Genomic DNA, 24,436 nt, shown 5'->3' with positions numbered 1-24,436 from the left:
TGTCGTGTGATATCAGGCTATTTCTCTTCTGAATTCCACGGTGTTATTCAGCAGAGTCCGTCTCAAACGTGAAATAAATCCAAACAGATGCTCAAATCTTTCATCTCCCAGAGAAAATACATTTTTTCTTTTTTCACAAACTGACCTAAAGGTTCCAGACATTACTGATGCAACCTATATATCTACTTTTAGAGGTGTTTTATAAGCCACCCAGGTTTACTGTGTCTTTAAATGGATTCCGGTGACATATTGTCGTCTAGACATATATATGTAAGGTATAGCTCTTGGCGAGAAAGCTTAATAGTGCACATTATTTCCATTGGTGCATAAAAGCAAGATAAACAGAGCTCAAGGCAAAAATTCCGTCTGAATAAACGCTCATGTATTGCAGCTCCGCACACACAGACACCAGCCCAAAAAAACAACTTAAACTACCTTGTTAACCATCGAATAATCACTTCATTAAAGGACGCTTTTAATTATTAATATGTCTTAGCTCATCATACTTTAAACAATCGGTTTTACATTTTAAATATCAAGCTTTTGAATCACGTGAGGAGAAAAAAAAATCAACACTAGAAAACACACATTTAAAGGATATTTAAGACGAAGACAGTGGTGCTCCCTTTCTTTTGAGCTATCACTTCCTCGTTCTGTACATACCTCTGAAAGATCTTAATTTGTGCTAAGTGTGCACCAGGGACTGGGAGGTCACAGGTTGTGTTGGCCTACTCGGTGGGATATTGTCATTTTTTCTCTACCATCTTTCCTTTTGTATTTTTTTCCAACCCCATCATATGTATGACCTTTAAAACGTTGCAGAGTGGAGGGCGGCTTCTGTTGGGGTTTAATTATAAACTGACCTGAGGTCACGTCATATCACCAAGGGGCCATGGCATATTATTCAAGTATTTGAGACCAATGACGTCCTGTTTCAGGGCAACTGCGAGCGGACTGGTGATGAAGAAAAGCAGCACAGCAGAGAGGGAATGGGGAGTTACATGTGATTAATTCAAAGTGCTTTGAATCAGACCAATATAATAAACATGTTGCTGTGCTGTGTTTTGAAACTTGTGCCCGATATTGAAATTCGTCTCTCAGCATGTCGCTAAAAAGAAGGTTCCACTACAAAGACTAACTAATTCACTCTAATCCCCTTATGATCAAACCAATTCTGATCCTCTAAATCCAAAACAAAGATATTAAATCAAATCCTTTATAATCCACTCCAGCAAACTTTCTGCAAAACGAAACATCAGTGTCGGGTGTTAAACGGGGTTTAACTGAGTTTTGATTAAATTTCTTCCACAGATTGGTTTTCATTATAATTTCTTGGTTAAAGCTAATTGGACTGTTAATTAGAAGTTTCTGAGGTGTCTCGGGCTATAAAAAAAAAAACTTGAGAAGGAATTCCCTGTCTTAAATAGATGGATAAAAGTGGTGATTTGTGCATATTTGAGACACTACTTAAATTAAATTGATCTCTCCCCATATCATTTCTTTAGTGGGTAACAGATGGCGAGTATACTTACTTATACTGAAAAGTGGGCCACATCTCTATTGGAAAGATTTTCTTGAATGTGATTCTGTTCAGGTGTTCCTATCATGTAGCTCTTGTTGTCCACATGTGGGCTTGTTAGCTGTTCAGCACCAGAGGTAGTGGATAAAAAGACACTGATCGTTTCTCTCACCTACCTTAGATGAAACTACTCCCTACTAATCACCACCAACATCTTCCTGTTTTTTTTTTACATTAATTCCCGGGTCAAATGAGTCTGCAGTCACAGTTTTTTATTGGCTCCAGCTCCAATTGGCAGTGATTAAAACATGACACCGGGGTGGACACACCTTTGCTCATTAATAGTTGTCCCTCTCCATTCAGGCAGTGCTTTAGACATTTGAAGTAAAAGATATAATAAAGTTATGTGTTTGTGACGTCAAACACACCAGGAAAGAAAAAGGAGTTTGCTCGCCATTTTAAGTGGTTTTATCTGCATTAAGAAAAACTGCATATATGTGCTAGTTTTGGTTGAAACGCAAAGCCTTAACATTACCAATGGCATTTAAACTCTTGTCATTTCACTGTTAGGAAATAACATGCTAGCTTGCTAGGTTTCTTGTCTCAATTTTGGTCTGACAAACAGTAAATTAATTGGATTTAGTGGCCCGTATCACTTCTTTTAAAACAGACATTTGTGAAAAAAAACCCCATAAAACTTCAATATGGACTTCATTGCTACATACAGGATATTGTGCGAGGAGACCGGGGCTAAAGCTACATGTTAGCATCTTTGCCAGCTAATCCGCAGTATGTCGGGGAGATGAAAGTGTTAAGCTAGTGTGAGCGACGTATGTGTGTGCGCGTGTGTGTGTGTGTGTGTGTGTGTGTGTGTGTGTGTGTGTGTGTGAGGGAATAAATCAGTCCAAACACGTTTTGGGGTTTTCCTCATAACTTGGAAAAGGACAGGTCCAAGACACGGAACTGTCAGCCCACGCCACGCTTCTCAATCTCCGTCCCTGCTGTAACTCTCCTCTCATCGTCTTTCCCATCTTCTCAACTTGCTGAGCTAAAAGCTGCCTGAGCAGCACCAACTAACTCATACCTCATACCTCATACCTAAATATCAACCCGACGTTACTGTAAACACTCAGCAATTACATAAGAACATACTAAACTTGTGTCTGCAGGGTTACAGAAAGTTTAAACCCGTGTTTACACATCATATTTTCACTCTTACACTCGTTAGCTGTAGTGTCAAACAGTGTAAGTAAGAGAAGAATACATTTAAGATCATACCATTTTAACATAACCCTGTTTTGCTGCTTAATTTGCTGACTGAACTAGACACAATCTTGTAAAATTACTCTAAACTCTCCTAGGACCCAGCAGAGTGGATGTCAAAAGTCCTGAAACAGTGCCTTGTTAGCTGATGTTATGCTCCTTGGTTTTTGAAAACTAGGTTACCACTGTTGGTCTTAAGCTGGTTAGCAAGGCATGCTAGCATTAGCGGCTTAAGGTAGAACGGATAAACACGCCGTTTAATCCATTTATTATACATTTTCTCTTTCCCTTTGCACGCCAGGCTCGAAAAATCCCTTTACACATACAGTAGGGAATTACTTTTTTTTCAGCTCCATGAACACAACGCCAACACATACCTGAAACTACGTACCCCACTAACTTCGAGATACGTTGAAGCCATCAGTCTGTTATCGTCCGGGATTCCTTTGGTGGTGAATGACTATAGCCTCTTCTGTGCACGCTTTCGAACATATTGAGACAAGAGCAGGCAGATGGTTGCAGACTCATTTCTCGTGGCGTCCTGATCGCATTCCAAAACTCCAACCCTACTGGGACCAGTGCTCTAATTTCCTACATAGAGCTTAATAACGTGAAGTTCCTCTGCAAGCACTTACCAGGTGTAAAACTGCCTGGAAAACACAGGGTCAACTGACCTTAATCATATGCTTGTGAATTATTAATTGAATCCCATTTGGTGCATTTACATATGAGACTGCACGAGCATGAGAATGTATAGCTGGCAGATGGAAGAAGAAAAGAAGCGGGGCAGGGTTTATATTTTTTTTTCAATCAGAGCTTGTTTTCGTGTATTGATTACTTTCAAAATGTAATTTTGAACTGGTTATCTCTGTTGTGTTCCACTTTATGCTTCCCCCGCTGGGTACTAACGACGAAATATTAAAGCTCTGTTTATGAGAACCCTCGGCTTCTCTTTTGTCAGCGCTATAAGACCGGAAATTTGGACAGGATTTTCTTCCGCCAACAGGGAATAGTGGCATTTATCTTAAAATAACCTTTTGTCCAATAGCCTTCAGTATCTCGCAGCAGTGGCTCAGTTCTATTTGGCTTATCATATAGAGAGGGTATAATGAGGACAGCAGATAGGCGGAGGCTTAAGGAAACACCTTAAAAAGCCACAAAGCACCAGTGGCATTAAAGCAGCTGCTGCCTGTCTATAACAAAGAGAAGCCGGGGTTTGAGCGAGGATAACGGTTGGTTACAAAGATAGCGGAATGGATTTTTTTTTTTTTTACCACTGAACATATTTAATGTCAGTTTTTTGGTGACAGCATTTGTATGAAAGTGTTCATTGGATTCTTCACTCAGAAAAACACAAGCACAAATTTACACTAATTGATTTTCTATATCAGGGTAAGTTTTGGGCCCTGTTTGTTGTTCAGTGAAATATGGTGGTAAGTGATCGATTATTGGTAAGCCATCGGTGAGTGTCAGCTCATTTGTTTTTAGCCACGGTTAGCATTCTGACTGTTGGCTAGGAGACAAGCATGCATACTGTGTTGATGGATTTGTCCCTGTCCTTGACGCACAGCTTGTCTCAACAAGTCATGGAGTGAGATGAAATTAGTGACATTCATGTCGTCTCTTCAGATCCTTTGCTTTATGACCAAGTACCTGTTAAACTAACATATCGGCATCAGCTCTACTGTGTGGACTACTTATTTGCAAACTTAAGCACGCTGACATAAGAAATTAAGATGGTGAATGTGGTACATTTTACATCTGCTAAACCTATCATCATGTTAGCCTCATCGTCATGAGCGAGCACTTTAGCATTTCGCTTAAACTGCAGCCATGCCCGAGTACATGCTCACAGAGCTGCAGTACGCTCTCAGTCTTGTTGTTGGGTATGTTTTCAGCTATGTTTTGTTTGTCTGTTTGTCAATTACAAAGGGGAAGGCACGTTTCAATTGAATCTCAAATATCGTCCATTTTCCCATTTTTTTCTTCTCATTGTGTTTTTTGTACCAGAACAGCTTTTTTTTCCTACCTGCTATAAATAGTTTTCTTCTCCAATATAAATCACATCCTTATCGACTTCCTCAGAAAAAGTACAGAGACAAAGTACCATTAACCTCATAGGGGCCTGATATCCGAGTATTTGTTCGACGACTTCACACAGTTGTTTTTGGACACTTCCAGCTACATTCGTAATACTGTGAGCGACAGTTTGGAGGTTTCGTTCCTACGTTAATCCTGTGAACTCGTAAACTCCAGCATTTGTCTCTAATAGAAGACTTCCAGCACATGTATCCCCTGATTGTCGATCCATGTGTGTATTTTAATGCAGATAACTTGTTCAGAAGCAGAGCGATTCAGACCATGAGGTTACATGTTCTCCAAATGTTCCCCATCCATTCATTTCTCCTTCCCTACCTCCTTTATTTTCTATTATCTTTATTTCCCTCAGACCTCCAGCTAGGCTTTCTCTTCTTCTTCGCTCGGATAATATTTTCCACCACCGCATCCTCCACCACTGGGTCGGTAAACTGGTGCTGACAGCCCGAGTTCAACCTCCAACAGAGGCACTTGACTGAACACTCCTCCAGGAGCGTTTCAGACGCCAAATATAACCGCAAGCCGAAACAATTCCATCATCTCGTGAGGATTCGTAGTTGAAACACGAAACATTCCAGTACAGTGAATCTGATCAGGAGGAGGAGAGAGGAGCTCTCCCTTTGGAGTGGCGGCACATGAGTCCGAGACAGAGGAGATGTGCTCGCCTGTCAAGGACTGAAATATGCCTCTGTGCTGTATGGCGCAGGCTGTACGAAGTGGTTTATGGTTCAGCGGACATATCTGAGATTAAACACTCCAGTGGGTTGATTATCTTTCCATGCGTAAAGGTGAAGCTCACATACCAACCTACACTGCTGCCAGCACGCTGGAAGCGTCATTCCATCTACAGCAGGGGGGTGGACACAATGACACGAACACCTGCGCGGTTTAACAAAGTCCAAGAGAATACAGCGGCACTGCGGTAATTACTTTTGGTTGAGACAGCGGCAGAAGGGTGTTCATTGAACTTGGGTCTGTTTTTCTTTTCTTTTTTCTCAAAACAATGGTGACCAAACCGGCGCGCATTTAGTTTTTTGTCTGCATACATTTTCATTGTACAGCAGAAGAAAAAGTAGATAAGTTCCATTGTTGCAGCCCCCGTGCTGTTTAAATTGGTATTTGTCTTTAAAACAACTAACAATGAAGTTATCCTTATTTTGGTTCATCTTCCATCAGAGGAGCACGTCTTTCACAACAGTGTTCAGTCTCCAAACGCTCAGAGAGGATGTCTGATTGTTATGATTGTGTGTTTTTTTGGCGCTGCATAGCTCCTGTGAGTGTCTTTGTGTTGGAACATTATAATGTGCCTCTGCTGCATTATAGGCATAAATTATCAATCTGTCATTATAGACTCTGTAATCAAGCCTTGGAGCTCCAGCGCTAGACCGAATAAAACTGATGAGCATTTTGTTCCTATGTAATTATATTTCATAGAGCGTGCGTGCGTGTGTGTGTGTGTGGGGGTGGATATACATCTTCAAACCCTAAAAAAAGTGAACAAACTGAAAGCTGAGAAACTCTGTCTTGTAAGAGAAGGTTTTGGGATATGTTCTGAGAAGCATCACTGAAAAATGCAAGAAAAAGGTGAAAAAAGATATTCTGTCCTTTCATGCTACAGTTCACAACATCTAGATCGTGTATCTCTTGGGCAATTATAACACAACTATTAAAAATGATAGTCACACACAGTGCAGTAGAACATTTATTTCTTTTTTCCTTGGTCACAATGCTGGTAACACCCGAAAGTCTAACTGAAAAGCAGATTGCATCAACAAATCTAGGCTGACAGAAACAAAGAATCCTGTACACTGTGGAACATTTCATTATTAACAATGTTTCACTCCTCAGATCTCCTCCAGATGAAATGTCTTTACACAAACAAAACACCAGCACCACACTGTGTGAAGACCAATACATACAAGTGTTCAGCTGTGTGCAGCATTACATGTTCACCATGCCAGAAGAACTAAAGAAAATTATTTTACACACCGACAGTGAAATGTTAGTCTGAACAATCGGATGATTGTATACGAAAATTTGTGAATTTCACGAGACACCACAAGAGACTCATTCCTGAATATGATTTACATAATTCACAGTCTCTCATCGAGTCGGCACCCTTCCTCCAACAGCGCCAGCGACCGTTACTCCCAGCTCTGGATTTTTTATAGAGCCCGTACTGGTAATCCATCCACATGCACCTGTAAACTGTCCTTGGCGGTGATATCGCTGTCATCGCTGTGTCACTTCAGAAGAATGATGATCGATGGTTAATTTATAGAGCTCATATTGAAACAGGCTCCACACCTCAGGGCGAAATTAAGAGATCATCAATACAGTAAAATGATGCCGTGAAAGAAATTTAATGAGTAAATAAATGAAAAAAGTTATTCACTCATGAAATAATTTAAAGATGAAGTTATTAATATGCATTTGATCGATGTTTTAAGGCAGGCTGTGTCAACTGTAGAAATGAAGAGCCAATCGTATCACACAGTTACTTACCTTATTATATTACCTTGTTAAGTATATACACTCAAGGACTCGCAATACAGTACTTGAGTATTTTTATTTTTTCCTCCTTTATACTTCAGCTTCACTATATATATTTGATAACCATACTCACTGGTTACTTTGAGGATTACATGCTTCACTTTTACCAAAGCATTTTTGTAACATTTTATCTTTACTTTTACTGGAGTATGACTTTTGGGTGCTTTATACAACACAGTTTAATTCATAGAAAATGGTCACAAGTCAGATTTCGCTACACTGGTCAGAAAAATCACAATTAAATATTTTCTTTAAATCTTTCAGCACTTAACGAACGTGAAGCCGTGAAGCAAACACACGACTGTAATATCGTACAGCAGCAGTGCAGACGGTCAGCTCCGCCTGCAGCCATGCTGACGTAAGCTCTTCCTGGAAATACCAATACATGTGGATGTTCTGCATTGTAATGTGTAATACAATAAAACACTAAAAGCCTACTGGTTCATATATGTCATATTCATCATAGTTACGTTAACACATGGGCTGGACAACTCATTAGCATATCTCTAGAAATTAGATCATTTATTCTCACATTTAAAACGATGAGCCAGGTAGTTGGACCTCTTGACACCACAGAACAAACTCCTTTCAGACTTTGCATCACTACCCTGTCACTTCGGTCTGTTTTATTCCCGTGTGATAGTGCTAGTGCTAGAGCTTCTTTTATCCTCTGTAATGTCTTTCAGAATGTCTTCGAGGAGTTGCTTCCCTCCTTCTGCTGCCGTCCTTGAACATCTGCGTGAACACATCTCCGAGAAAATATGGTCCATACTCTGTGATCAGTCGGGCTCAATGATCTCATGAACCCTTCCGATTGAAGTAACAGCCATCAGGTTACAGGTTGCATCTCACGGCACACGAAGTCCGTAATCTGCTCCTTCGCTCTCTCTCTCATCCTCACTTGTTTGATCATCCGCCAATCATAAAAAGTCGATTTCCATCATCTACATCATTAAATCGCTGCTCTCTAAATTGGCGGATGATAAGAGCTGATTACATAAGGTGGAACAAGAAAAACGTCAATTTTGTCCGAGCATGTGGAAAGTGGAAAATCTGTTGCTCCGACTGCTTAGCAAGTGTTGAATTTAAAGTGCAGTGGGTGTTTTGATGTGAGGAGTGCGAGTCTGCATGCTTAATAAGTGCATTCAAAATACTTCATTTGAATGCAAGTACATTTCTTCTAATGTATACAAGTTGTTGAGGAAGTGACAGGATTATGGTACAGTTAGTCCATATTACACATAAACGCTTGTTGCTGGAAGAGGCAGATGTCTGCTGGAGCTTAAAACATGTATCAGAAGATATTCCCCCTGTCATGTGCGAATTTAAATGTCTGCCCGGTGTAACAGAATAAGATGTGGGGAAATTAACTTGTTGATACGGAACAAGTATTGAAGTACAGGAAGGGTTGCTATCTCTGTTTTCAGGGTCTGAAGTCGGAGCAATAGAGACTTCATATATACCAGAGTTATTCCTCGAGTATAAGTTCCAAGCATTGTGTTAGGTGTAGAACATAAAGAGGCTCAGGGGGAAGTATAATGAATTAAACAGCTTTAGTTTAATGAAAGTTTTTTGTGCTGCCAGCAGTATTCCTCTTACTCTCTCTCCTCTGTCTTTGTTTCATCAATTGAACATCTGTTTAACGGTTTATGGTGGTTTAACCTGCAACTCATTACTTGACTTGAACACACTCTGCGCATAACTCTGTAAATAATAGAATTTTTTTTTTCTTTTTCTGGATTTGCAAGGAAACACGATCAGCTGGACTGCTTCCAGAAGTGGCTTGGCAGTGATCAAAACTCAGCCAGGTGTAAGCGCGATCAGTTTTCTTAAGGAAAACAAACACAGCGAATCGTCAGTATTTGACGACCGAGAATGAGACTGAAAGATCAACTGTCTCTTTCAGAATCACTTTAAAAGTTTGCAGCCATAGTTTTGCTTTAATGCTCTGCCTAAATGCACACACACACACACACACACACACACACACACACACACACACTTGCTTGGCTCGCCTTTTCCGTTTCTTTCTCCAAGCATGCATACGTTCTGTTGTTGAGTACGTTTTATGAAGTCGCCATAAAAACCACACCTCGCGTTTTGGATTTGAGCTGCTACCAAAACAGTGAAATGCTGTGTCTCTGCAGGGCATGTGCGAATGAGGGTAGAAGGGTGGTGTAGAGTGAAGGCCACAAGTTAATCGATAGCAGGCGATGTCGTTCTGTCAGACAGATACAAAAAAAGTCAAAGTAAAAATACTAAAAATGGCTCGCCACATATACTTGATTGGAAACACTGATGTTGCCAGTTCAATTTCAAAAGACGACCTCTGTTACATGCAGTGTTTTTCCAATTTCTTGTTTGTCTCTGCCTCTACTGTCCGATTAAGACAAAATGAGTAAAACTTGTATCCCATGAGCCAAAATTATCAACATCTTGTGATAATTATGGCACATCAAAAACTTTTGAAAACTGTTTTGGGCTCTAACAAATAACCGTCTGTTAGGAGCGCAGTATTGCAGAAGTGATAAAAAGAACTCCTTTGCAAACATTTAGAAAAATGTTGAAAATAACATATGGATAGATGTGTTTTGAAACCAAGGGATGCAGATACAAACACAGTTTAGGAGTGTTGGGCTGAAACATTAACTGCTTTATAAATGGCATCATGGGGAGGCTTTTTGTATCCGGATAGGCGAAAAAACTAATCACTTCTTTGTTTCCTTAATTGGCCAATTTTGGAACCAGACAGAATTGAAATCTGGTACTTTTAAACATCCTTCTAAATATCCAACAGATAAAGAAGGCCGAGAGCTAAAGAAGCGGGACCATAATTGTTTTATCCCAAGATGTTTATATCATTCAGGAAACTGTTGTTTATTTATCATTATAATGCAGAAAACAACCTCTGCAGTAGTTTGATGAAGCTCTTGGCATATTAGAGTCGCAGCATCCTTCACAGCATTATTAATAAGAAAATCCTACAAGTAGTGAGTTTAATAGAAAAGCTTATTAACAGGAAAAGCTTCCTGTGTATCTTTTCCTTTTCTCTGAGTTTTGATGTTGTGGTTTCATGGTTTGTTGTTACTGGTGATGATGGAAGCCATCTTTTTATTTTCACTGCAACATTACCCCAGATGCACAAACACATACACATCCAACCACAAATACACACACCACTCCTGCTGCGCACTAAGCTGACTGGCCACATTCTGGGCTTACGTGCCCCATGCGGCTATATCCTTGCTGTGCTCGGTCTGGAATCTTCACTCTGTCTCCTATCTCAGCTCCGGGCTCAGTTATGGCAAGGGAACACTGCGGGCATATTACTTTATTGGATGACAGAACAACATGCTTCCATCCAGTTATGAGTCAAAGGTTGTGGCCTGTGATTCGGTACAAAGCACATCAAAATAGATTATTTTTCTCCTCTGACTGCTTTCTTTTTGAGACCAAGTTTCACTACAGACATAAACCAAAAATAAAAATCTGTCTTGATGTTTTCTGTAAAAGTGTACAGTGAGATTTGTGACTTACAGTATATACAGGTACCAGTCCAGTTGAACCCAGAGAGACCTAGATTGTTGATTTTGCTTTTAGTGGTTGGCACTGTCAGTTTTTCAGACAGTTAGTTGGTCCATGTTGGCCTCACAGACATATTGGTCTGTTGTCCTCTGATATAAGCACTTTTATTTTTCATTTTTGTATCTTGCCCCAGTGACCTATCTTTGGCATAAGTGATTTGATAATTGCGAAAAGTAGATACCGGCCGATATATCAAAATCTGAAATGTTCATACCCTAATATTAGTATCAACATCAGCCCCAAAAATTGGTCGGGCTCTAACTATGTTAACATGCTGACATTAGCATATATCTCAAATGAAAGCGGCACAGACAAACAGAAATGCTAGCTCTTGTAGAAAAATTGGTTATCTTTAAATTGTGTTTTGTTCAGGCAGGTGCAATAACAATTGAAACATTTATTTAAGAAGATTAAGAAACAGTTACTAAATGTTGGTTTTGGTGACAAGACTCGATTGTGGCATCCCAGTCAAGAAAGTACATTCAGCTGCTGGAGTACAACATTGACCAGATTAGATTATTCAGATGAAGCTATTCAGTGTACGTAACATAACTTGTCATCCATCATGCATGCTCCATATCATGAGACATATTCAGGGCAACAGATCCATGCCCACAAAGTTTATGGCCCTCTTGGCCTTCCATAGACATCAAGTTAACATATGGCAGATACTATAATTCACTTAGAAGCAATTAAGCATAAGGCTGTAAAATGTATCTGTAATGATGGTGTGCTTTTAGACCTTTCATTCCCAGAGCGGCCATGTTGTTAACCCTTGCTGCACATGGCTATGAATAACATGGAGCAGCTTTAACATCCCAATAGATCATTCTGCATACGTCTTCAGTGTACTTTCTCGTCCTCATCCCTAGGTGAAGTAAAAGTTTTCTAATTACTGGATATGAGCAAGAGAGCAAGCAAGAAGGAAGACACATGAAGAAGCTGCTGACAGCTGACTATGACTTGAATTATTTTAATTAGAGCTGATCGGTATTCATAATGCATCACACCACAGCCATGTTACCAAAAAACCTTGACAACTCCCAGGCTCTCAGTGCGTCCCCTTCTCTCACACCAACATACTAATTAATAATCCTCCTTGGACAGCCATCGGCTTTGATTATATCCTCATACTTGTCCCTACCCTCTCCTGATGGCAAGAAACAGCTGAGGTAAGCTTAATTCAATTGTCAAGAAGTGCTGCGACTTGCAATAGCTTCAAGAAAAAAAAAAGAAAGAAAGAAAAAACTTAATTGTTTCTGAAATATGTCATCAGTCGGCTGTCAGATTTTAGCTGGGAAGCATCTGTGAATGTCAAACAGTTTTACTCTTTTTAAGATTGAAAAATGCAGTGAGTGACAATGCTGTTAATGACTGCGAGTAAAAAAAGATATGCAAATATGCGCTGTCTAACTAATGAAGCAGAGGACAAAAATCTAATTGTGGGATGAAGCCTTGCCATCATTAAAGATTTCAAGGCGGGAAAAGTTTTGGCTTTAACCCAGGCATAGAAAGAAAGAAAGAAAACAACTAAATAATGTTTGTAATAAACTTGGAAGAGAAAAGAAATAAGCAAAAAGACATAAAGTAAAAGAAGAAAGAAGGAAGCAAGAAAAGGAAATACCAAAGGAAGGAAGGACAGAAAGATGTAATGGAGCAAAGAAAAGAAAATAAAGATTGAGGTTTTATAGAGAAAAGAAAGAAACACAGAGGCAAAGAATACAATCAAAAAAGGAGGAATGAATGAAGGGACAACAGAAGGGAAGGAAGAAGGATGGGTATAAGGAGACAGATGGTCAGAAAGAATGGAAAGAAATAAAAAAGAAAGTTTAAAAGAGTAATGTGATTGATACATGTGGCCTTATCCTCATCTTTACGACTTGATATGATTTCCATTCACTGTCTCCGTGCCTGTAAATCATCTGTGTTTGTTGTTTAAGTGTCAGAGTTTCTTCACTGTAACGATTCTCAGTGGGAGGGGTGATTTCTCACAGTTAGGTCGTTCTCCTCTCTGACAACAGTAACAGTAAATTTTCGATGAAAGACCCCCGAAGCTCGACTCTTGCCGAGAGACAAGATTTCTAACGTTAGGTCCTCCGACTGACAAAAAATGAGGAACGTCCTGCTTCACAGGGTTTCGTCTCACTGGATGAGTTTTCATTATTTGACTGTGTAAAAATGACAACAGAAGCTTGAGATGCATGTGGAAAGAAGCCCTGAGCTAGTCCAGGAAATGTAGTCTTGCTTCAGAGGATCAGGGCTAAGAAATGTGGTAGCCCTCCATGACACAAGCTTAATCAGTAATAAAACTCCTAATTACAAATTCCATGTTGGAATCCATTGAGAAACATGTTGGGTCCTTAGCTTGAGGCTCTAATGAATGTTTTATTATATCAACAGTCGATCCAATGATGATGAATAATGTGAAAAGAGACGCATGACAGACCCGCTGAACCCAACTACAGAGCATTTTTTCGTCTTTCAGCTTGTTCTTTTTGTTTACCACCCTCAACTTCATTGTTTGGTCTTGATGCGCTCATTAAACTTCCCATCAACAAAAGGTTTCTCGTGAGAAAAAAAAGGAAATATATAAACAAAAGGGGTTCTTTTTCCCATGACTTTCTCAGGACCAGACAGCACACAGACAATGGTAGCGGCAGACAAAGATAGCGAGAGACAAAGATGGTGACAGACGAAGTTAACTAGAGACAAAGATGGTTGCAAAGATAACGAAAGACAAAGATGGTAACAAAGATAGCGAGGGACAAAGATGATGACAGAAAAAGAAAGTGACGAGAAAGTTCATGAGAACTTTAGTGACTAGCAAGGAAATGTAGTTAGCATTTAAGCAGCTACAGAGCTGGATATTTTGTCAGGAATTGGTGGAGACCAAAACCGAGCTCACTGACAACAAGTTTGCCATCCCAAACTAATGAGGTGATACTGTTTAACCTCTTAATTAACGCCCCCATTTCCCCCCCAGGTTCTTTTTCCAAAACGACATACCGAAATTAAAAGCATGACAGCTCCCACATAGTTTGAGACTCATGGATGTGCTTGGTACCATTGGAAAGGTAACACCCTCAAGTTTTCCTAGAAGTGTAAGTGTGACTCTATGACATACTGACACAGAGTTACAGAGGTTGGAACACAGGTTTTGGTTTCCGTCAAATTCAAATGTCAATAAACTGACTAAGATATAAGGCTTCAGGTATGTCTATGGACACAGCAGACACAATTAGGCCATAGCCACAGGTCTCAGCTTGCTACACTCGAAATTTGAAGTCAAAAGACTAAAAAATTTATTTTTCACAATTTGTTTTCTAAAGGCATGTCTGTGTGTTTTGCTTGGGTCCTATTTTTCCAAGAGCGCCTACTGAGATTCAAAGGCTTATAACTTGAGAACCCCTTTACCTAGAAACATAATCTTGGTCGTTGTAGCTGTGGAAAAAGGGAACAATCCAAAGGTATGTAGGCATTCTTGCATCTTGCGGTAGAGGGCTCTTTCTAATGTTGTTTCATGGTGAGTTTAGAAGGCTATTACATGGTCTGGAAATAACTTTTTTCCTTTGTGTAATAATAATAAATAATCACAACAGTCTCAGCTTTCCAACAGTGAGTATATACTGTTAAGATCTGATGCTTAAAACTATTAGCAAAAAAACTATTAGTTTTTACGAAGGGTGTTCGTTTAGTGAAGGGTGTTCCTATGTTGGAACGGTGTTCCTTAAGGGGTTAAATGTTGTATTTGAATGTTTTCGACTGCCCCCAGGCCAAAACTCTACAAGCTAGCAGCCACATAGGCTAGAGCTGATTTACGTTTGATACTGCTTAACAGTTAATTAAGCAACATAAGCATTCATTAGAGCCTTGTCTTTTTTATCACAGAATGTATTACAAATATCAGGCTAAAGTTCACTTTCCTAGCCTGGTTTCTTCGGCAGCTAGATGCTAATCGTGTTAGCCAATGGATTCTGGACAAGGACTGAATAGCTGATTGATCCGAGTTTGTTCCTGAAAACAGATGTGCGCTGCAGTCAAGGAGGCTCATTGGCGTATCATATCATCTTGTCATCTTTCTGTGTCTTAGTCTGCACGCTATGATTGAAAGGTTAAGGATTCGTCCAGCGAGATCAAATTCAAACACCCTCTGAACACCCAGACCGTCTGAGCAATATCTAAAAGAGATAGAGAAATTGGAGAAGGCTGTGTCATTATTAGGCCGAGGCAGATGGTGTCCCATATTGGTCCTGATGGGAAATGGGGAAGGATGAGTCATCCGACTGTATCGAGCTGTAGGTCTGAGGGACGTGCAGCGTGTAATGCAGCCTTTGTCTACCTGTTCCTGTGTGGATGTCTGTGTCATACCTGACATAAGGAGGAGGTGGAAACAGGGGACGTAACAAAGAAAGAAATGCTACAGGAGTGATGGATGTTATGTCTTCGTGCTACCTGTTTTGGCACATCATCATACAATACAGTGGCTTCTGGGGTTTGTAACGAATAAATTAGCCTCACACGTGTACCCATTTTTCTCATCAACCACTAAGATGATACAAGATTAGATAGGACTTTACATATTCCGAGGGTAATTGGTAAAGTTGTTGCTAAAATGGGTCAATGTATTACAATTGTAGAGGATGTAGTTTTTGGGATTGCATAGTAGGACTTTGTGGCACAACATCACTTACTTCCAAGGCGCATGGAGAAGAGAAACAGTCTATAAAGCAACTCTGGCAATGCTTCTAGTATATAGATCAACTTTATTAGACAGGCGTGTTTCATCTTCATCAGGGTCCTGGCCGCTTGTTTCCAAAGTTTTTGCTGACCAGCAAGCTACTTAATGTTAAAACACCCATAGCGAAGAGCGAGAAGTGACAGAGGAACTGCTGTATGACTGGGTCTTCACCATCTTCAGGCGATTCATTGTTAACCCAAGTAAATGAAATTCAGGCACTATTTTTTTTAAGCAAATTTTCCAGATTTGCTCGTTTTCTCTTTTACATATTAAACTGAATTATATGTTGTTGGGTTTTGGATTATTTGCCAGATAAGAACAAACAGATTGATGCCATCACCGTAGAGTCAGGGAACTTATAATAGACATTCTCACTGTTCAGTACTACAGTAGAGGAATGCTTTGACGACTCATGGCTGCACGATGTCTTCAAAAAATGTTTTGTGGCGTTGTCTCTTTTCTGATATGCCACATTGTTTTCGATCTCAGACACGCATTAGAAATAAAAAAAAGAAAACAGGATCATTGTTTTAATTTCTGTCATTTAGCTTTGTTGGAGCACAAATTGGAAGTATGCAAGGGCAGAAATGATCAAAACATACTCTGAGTGCATCGTGTCGGAAATGAGTCCGTGCTGCCAGGAGCCCGATGTCTAACACTGCATAAAAGGTGGTTTGCACGGGTGTAGTTTCCTGCTGGGAGTGTTAGAGTCAGTGTGTACGGGGTGCCCTTGTTGCTGGAGAGGTTAGATGTGATGAGGCACGCCACGGCTGCGACGCCTGAGAGAGAACAAGAGGGGGAGAGAGAGGTAGAGAGAGAGATAGACTCCTCGGCCTCTGGAGAGAGCCCCTCTTTTGGTGTTTTACTGCATCACAGTTGTCTTTGTCACAACCAGAGTCCCATATGTCTGTGAGTGCAGGTCTGGCACAGCGGGTCAAAGCAACAGGCCGCAGCAACCATCTGGCCCTAAATTTGTCAACATGTCAGGTGGGTTTGATTCCCTGCCCTTCACCTCCCTGCTGCTCTCCTTTGGCATGGCAGACCACGCATGTCAGGTGGCAGCTCTTAACTACAGTATGTGGTGTGTGTGTGTGTGTGTGTGTGTGTGTGTGTGCGCGCGCGCGTGTGTGTTCTGCATGAGTCTCCGTTTTTTTCTCTGAGCGACACACGCCGGCCAACTCCTGCAGGGCAGCTCTAACCTTTTGCTGTCATTCCTCTTGGCAGCTACTCTGTCATTATCATCATCATCATCATCGTCTTCCGTTCCCGCTCTTTCTCTCGCCGTCACCCTTTTATTTCTGTGTCACTCTTTTGTTCTGTCTGTCTGTCTGTCTTTCTCTCCGTTTCTGACCCTCTTCCTCTTCGTCTTATGTTGTCATGTTGATATATCTGGTTCAACTGTAGTCGCTCCCCTCTCTTCTCTCTCTGACTGATGCTGTCATGTCAGGGCGCTGCTAACTGACTGTACTCTGATTTGTCACTCTTCTGGTCCACCACCGCACAGTATTCTCTCTTTATCACTTACTGCCTGGTTCTCTGCAACACACTTTAGTCTGTTTTGTTGTGGGTCTTTTTTTCTGGATTTGCACTCCTTGTCTGGGTTTGCAGCCATTATGTCTAATTGACTTAGCTGCGGCATACAGAAATCCTGCCTTTGAGGTACCTGACATGCCTAAATAAGCTTACATATAGGGGGATGCTAATGCTAACAAAGCCGGCGCAGTAGTGTGGTAAAAAATGGTATTGAAAAATGGTAAAGATGGTATTGTTCAGTCAGAAAGAAATCGCCATTGTACTGACTATAAGAACATAATTTTAATGTTATTAAAAGGTTATTATTTGTCTTAAGATACCAAGTAATAGCAGTTGTGAAACGACACCTAGAGTATTTCACTTTGATAGTGTGGTGCAGCCATAAAAACATCTCAGTATAAACATACTACAACCAAATGAAGAAAAATATATGTATGTGATACAGGAATGGGATATCGTGATTTATGTAATTTTGTATATTAACGCACATGTTCGGATGTAAATAAGACTTATGGGAAATTAATTTAAAACAAAAATGTGTATGGCTAACATGCCAAATTGAATATCTGACAGTATGTCATAACATTTCTTCATAAATCAGACTGTCAAAAAAAATCCAATAAAGCTACAAAGCAGTCCCCAGCAGTGCTTATTAATTAATTTGTGACAGTGGCAGACTTTGGCTCCACAGACGAAACGTCTTAGTTGAATTCTTTACAAATTACAAGAAACAAGTTGATTTATTAGTTATTAGTAAGGCTGGGCAACAGGTCCTTAAAATTATATGCCAATATATTTAGGCTATATTGCAATACATGGTATATATCGCTTGATATTTACACTGTCATATCACAATATAACAATACCCAGAATCTATGATTCTAATTATGGTACCAATATGATATCAATACATCGCCCAGCCTTGATACTAATTAGAAAACAACGCAGGGTCGCACAAGAGAATGTTGGTAGTGTTTTTATCTTGTGGCCGAGTGTAAAGTGTCACATCACAGACTGATAGAAGAGCCTGCTCTGTAGTCTGGTGTTATGTCAGCGGATACTTCTGTATCGCTTGCCAGACGGCGGCAGGGTGCACAGCATGTGGCTGTAGCGGCTGTTGTCTTTATCCTTTTCGCTCTGTGAAGGCAGCTTTACTCATCAACATCACTGATGATCTGGATGGTTTTCACTGGTCTTTTATTAGGAATTCTGTTGATGGTAAGAAATATAAAAATGATTACCAGATATGATTTAGATGTAAGTTAGAAATTGTGTTGATAACTTCAATTTCCTTACCTTTTTCAACATTTTTGATTCACAGCCTGCAGTTTTAATTTCCAGTGTTATTTCAACTTTTTTTCTCCTGAGACCATTTGGCCTTTTCTAGTGAACTACTAGAGTCAGTGTATCATATAGAGGGCGGAATAATTGTGATTTCTCTCACTCCTTTTACACTTCTTATTAAATGTTCTTTTCCAACATATTTTTTATTTCGGCGCTGAGCCCTCCACACAATAACTCTGAAATAAGAAAGAACATTGTGGACCGGTTTTATTTCCATGCGGACATCTCAGGTCCAGACCCCTGCAATAAAACAAAAGTTACAGTGCAGTTTGTATTGGAGTGCCGGCCTGTGCTTATTTACTCAAAACAAATGACTTGCCTCATCGTTGCCGTGCGGCAGAGAAGCATATCATCACCGGCTGTTGTGTTGATGTTGCCCTGATCTTCGTCTATCGACTATGCCGGGCAGGAAAATGGTAATTGAATTGCCCGTCGTGGCCCGGCCTTCCGCTTTATTCGGAAGCTCCTCTGCGTCCGGACTGCCAGAAAGTCATTACAGCAAATTAGTTATTCTGGCCCCACGCCAGCTCTGTCACGCTCTTCCCTCCTCACTCTTTGTGGTCTGTGCCAAGCTCTCATAAAGCAGGAAGCACACTGCTGCGAATATGATTGAAGACTGTAAGGTTATGAATTAGATATACATAGCCTGGCGCGTGTTTGTGTTTGTGGGTGTTTGTGTGTGCACGGCTGACTGCGGCGTCTAATCAAGCTTTGATGAGCCTCCTGTTTCCCAGGTGGCAGTGGAATGAAGGGATCATCATCTTTTATTAAGGACATGTGGCCGAGTGCATTTAGTCACAAACAGTCGCCCAGGCCCTGATGGACGCGATCGCGCTCTTACTGCTTTTCTTATCTATGTGCTTTTCTTGTGGTTACCATTGCTATGCGTGTCAAACTTTACCTTGTTAAACAGCGAATGTGCTGCTCACTAACAATGACTTTGGCAGGATTGAAATTTTCATAAAATTTTGAATTAACAGGTCCTTCCTTTTCAGACAGAAGTCGAAAGAAGCCTCTCGTTTGTTTTTCTTGATGGAGATTGTTGATTTTACCAGCTGAACTGATAGCAGCTAGCAGATTTTAGCTCGCTGGCTAATTAATCTACTGCAGGGTCGGTAGCTGTCACGCTGCCCAAACACATCTCACGCTAAAGAGGAAAGCCTCAAAGCTGCTCCGTCATGTAAAAACTGTTGCATATACTAAATAAGCAGCAAGGGAGGTCTGAACATCACCACATCTCAGCGCCTGTTTTGGTCCGGATGAAGGTGTGATGAAGGTCTGTCTATAGATCTCTATAGCTCTATAGATAACCGGATCTAGGTCTAAGTGCTGAAACGTTGTCGTCATTAGACTTAATTGCAAGTGAAGTGGACTGCGTGCAGGAGTCTGTTCCCTGATTTTGTCTGCCTTCAGTCTTCTCCTACTCACCTGTCGATCTTAAGGTGTGCAAAGGCTGTACTCTATTAATGGAAACGAAAATACAATTTAAAGGCAGAGTCTGTAACAGGTTAGATAAACTAGCCTTGTGCCACTGACGTGATCTGGCTTTCGTCTTTACCCGGCCCACTGTCCATCAGTTCATCTAGAAAGTTTTGAATTTTGTGATGTTGACAGCAATTTAAAAAAGCATTAAATTTATCGTCTCTTTGCAGAATCAATACGATGACTGACTAGACAGTCCACAAACTAAACATTCTGATATTTTCTCAGTAATATTTTCAGCTAAGGAACAGTCCATGTGAAACCCTTCATGATGACATCCAACGGAATTTGCATCCCCGACATATCGGGGGATGTTTTCACTCCTTGCTGAGGGATAAGTACCTTTTCCCATAAGCTCTAGTCAGCAGGCCATGCAGCACATAAACACCAAGAAATGGACGTCATCTCTTCGGATTGCAGGCCGATAAGTAGTTTGGAAGTAACATTGGTTTACTTCTAAAAGCTTTAAGCTAGATAGCCGTATTTGCTAACAATGCCAGTTTATGTTATGTTATGTTATGAGTCTTCAAAGCGGACTGCCAGTCTGCTTCATTGACTCCTCTTAAACATGTGGAGAAATCAAAAGCTTGGCAGACCCTGTTGTTGATTATTACAACTGCTGAACTATGATCGGACCCCAACTGTTGGTTTTCCCTTTGCATCTAGACACATATGCGCACACAGGAAGCCACACACACACACACACGCACACATTCACCTCAGTCTCCATTAAGTGAGATAAGGTGAAATCTCTCCGCCTCTTCTGTGGTCTCTCTTTTCCTGCACTGACTGACCGGCCGATTGATAGGTTGAGATGCCCCTCCTCCAACTAGCTGCAGGAGACTGATAAATCCCAACACACACACACACACACACACTTAAAATTTGTGCATGGACACACGCATTATAGTCAAACACACACACACTAGCAGTTCGGCGACAATCATTCAGGCCAGGGCAGTGGCTGGGCCCTTAATCCATCTCCATGGCAACAGGCCAGGTGTGTATGGCAACCCTACGTAGGAAACAGTTATACGTCGGTATCCGTCACACACACACATGCTCACGCACAGTCACAGAGGGAGCATCGATGGATTTATCTGGTGATACTCAGATATGGCTGGTAGGGTTAATTGGTTTTCAGAGGGCATGTAGAGAGAGAGGAGACTGACACTGACCAGATTACCGCAGAGACACCGGGGAAACACTGCCAGAGACGGAAGGAGCAAGAAGCAGGAGAGGAGCGCAGAGAAAATAAATGTAAGTGCTGACATGAGAGCAGGAAGTGCAGAGGGGAGGGGAGGTGGGAGAAGATTTACCTCAGACCTCGGGAGTCGAAGAGAAGTCAGAGAAGAAGTGAGGACGAAAGATGTGAGCAAAGTTTTGACAAATTTCTATATATTTCCTTTATTTCTTCCTTTGTTTTTGCCTCACCGAGGGAGACTAATTAGAAACAAGATAAGAAGTGGGGCAATTAGAGAAACTAATCATCCCATCTCTCAATTCGACTCCATAATTTCTCTCTATATTGATTTAAGTTTGGATCCAAAGTGTTTGAATTAGAGCCCAACTGATACGTGACGCGTCTGCTGAGAGATCCCAAAACACTTCAGAAGGAAGAAAAAAAATGTGTTTGTGGTAGTTGACAGACCGATCTTACCTCAAAGTCCATTAAAGTGGTTTTACTGGACCTTTTGATTAAATCATATGATCCCTATCAGAGTTTGATCAGATGTTGTAGATGTTCGTCACGTCATATGATTAAAAGCTTCGAGTTGACGCCAACTGGGGAAGTTTGTAATGTCGTGTCAGTCCCCATCCCATCACCCCCTCGATGTCTGTCATTTCTTCCCTGTCAGTGCCCCAAAACACGTAAAAAGAAAACAGCTTTAGAGAGCACTGACAAGTGTTAAAAGTATTTTTAACTGCCAAATGTATTGATCACTGCATACCATGGTTACAAGTCATTAATAATACTACTATAATGTTACTAATGTATCCTCATCAGACTTTTCAAAAATACTCTTAATATCAATAGCATCAGCCTTAAAAAATCTCAAATTGGTTGTGATGTAAAAACAACGCATTATGTATTATGCCCTGGTCATCAATTACAGTTTCATTCTTCTCTTGTTACATAATAATGTGCTGCACCACACCTGCAGTAAATGCCTGCTGGGCAGGTGATTATAGTCAGAGAGGGTTGCACAGAATTTAAAATATGATCATTAAGAATAATATAAATTAATTAAGTTTATTTTGCTTTATTGCTGTTGCAACAAACGAGAGAAACCCGCCTTGTTGAGCTCATTGTGCAGGTCAGTCTGTTTGTACTTTCTAGTGGAGATGTTCCCATGTTGTGGCTCCATCTTCTCCTGAACATAAAAGTAAAAAAAAATAATTAAATTTTCCAGGTGAGTTCATTTAATGAATAAATCTGCATCATCTGGGTGTTATTAGTTGACGTACACATACAGTATATGACTTGTCATCCTCCAGGGTGCAGATAAGAGAAATAACTATTAAGCTCAAAGTTGCACCGCTTCAATCACTCGTTGATGAAGGCTAACCGCTCCTGAATCTCACAAACTTAAACTTTTTAACAAAATACCACCTGTGATGGCATCAACGAGGTGAGGTCAACGAGGGCATGATAAACGACTGTTTGAATGCTGGATGGATCAGAGTGGAGACCTCTCAGGTAGAGGCTCCCAGCCCACCTGAGTTAAAGTAGTGTTATAGTGGGTGGGTTTAAGGATTAATGTGACCTTCCACCAAGTCCCGCACTCTCTCTAGCGAGGCTTAAGGAAATTAAGTTAAAATGTTTTCCTTTGAAATGTGTATTTTTCAAAAATGACCCAAAGCATTTTATATCCAGAAGTGCAAATTCAAGGGCAACTGGTCTTACTTTGAGTCCTTGAAGATGTTTTACCCTGAAGCCCTCGGAATGCTTCTTGAGCATTGAATCTCTTACAGAGTTTAAATGACTCCCCAGCAGTCGCTCAAGACTGAAGAAACTTTTTGAGACAAAAGGTCTTCAAGGATCTGCCAAGTCCCGTTGCTCTTGACTTGTAGACAAACGTTTAATCTGCAAACCTTGTAGTGATTCTAAGCGTCATTTTTCTAAATTCCATAAATCATATTTTCCCATAGGGGTCCCCTGCTTCTTTGAAGTAACAGTGAGATTGCTGGAAGGAGGCGTTTTCAGATTCATGCCTGTTTTTTCCCTGAGCGCCAGTGAGCGCCAGGTTTTCCAAACACTACAACCGCAATTTGCACATCTTTGCTTTTGCCTCGAAAGGGACTTTCCATCACCTTCGACAGGTGTGTGTGGAGGGATTTCTAACACTCAGGAAGTCTTTTTTGAAAAAGTCTGAAAGAGCACATTGAGCCTTCAAGACAGCTGAGACGTCGGTGTCATGAATATTTCACAAGAGCTCTGAATTTCTGATGGGAGGTTTTTGTTTTTTTGTGTTTCTTCCCACAGTCAGTTTTATCTTCAGGCTCGTTGAGATACCTAATTATCGATTCCCCTGAAGTTGATAAGCAGCTCCAGATGGCCCAGTTCTCGCTCCCAAATCCCAAGTTTCTTTCAGTGGTGCCCTGCCTAATGCATGCTGTTGAACACATTACAGGGAGCTGCCAGCAGCCACAACAGGGAGCGTTGCAGCCACAGTTTCCTGCTATCAGTCATTGAGCTGCTCCAGTGGAGCAACTGGACACCTTGATGGCACATGATGAGTGCTCTCCATTCAATTACCCCACCCGTATTTTTTCTAGCCAAGCCAGTGATTCACCCCAGCGGTTTTCCAGTCAAGTCGTCTCCTTTCCCAGCTGCTGCATGCACTTAATTCCAGTCATCAACCTCCTGTGATGTCTTGGGAATTGGTCATATTTGCTGGTGCAACAGTTTGTCTTTAATCTCATGTAACAAGACCCATTTCTTTTAAAAAGCTGCTTTAATCAGTATTTTATATGAACATGTGTAATGTGAAAGATGTCGATGGTAGTGGCCGACCCTGCACACCCCCTGAGTTCCATGGAGCCTTTTCTTGTTTGTGTCTTTCAGCCAATGTTTTGGTATGGCAGTCTCTGATGAACTCACTCCACAATACCTGCCCAGCACCAAACAGCAAACGATGATGTTTTGTGACTAAATGGTGAACATAGTCCAGGATTTAGCAGCTAAAGAGACAGATATTTCCCTCACGAGCTGATGTTGACCGAGTCAGAGCTTAAAGGAGAGTGATGATTGCTGGATTTCTGCTGAATATGTCCTGTAAAAATGCAACTTCTTCTCAGACTTTCTCCACAGCGACTTC

At 40.8% G+C, this 24,436-nt stretch overlaps 1 protein-coding gene across 1 annotated transcript in view; it reads left to right on the top strand.

Annotated features, from left to right (window-relative positions):
• The window catches only part of b4galt2 (UDP-Gal:betaGlcNAc beta 1,4- galactosyltransferase, polypeptide 2), a 178,262-nt gene that overhangs the window by 104,933 nt on the left and 48,893 nt on the right, over window positions 1–24,436 (top strand). The gene's annotated exons all lie outside the window — the stretch shown is intronic.

This window comes from Sparus aurata, chromosome 21 (assembly GCF_900880675.1).
Source record: "Sparus aurata chromosome 21, fSpaAur1.1, whole genome shotgun sequence".
In the NCBI taxonomy this organism is placed as follows: domain Eukaryota; kingdom Metazoa; phylum Chordata; class Actinopteri; order Spariformes; family Sparidae; genus Sparus; species Sparus aurata.
Note: the sequence above shows the minus strand (reverse complement) of the source record. Positions and strands in the feature narration are given on the sequence as shown.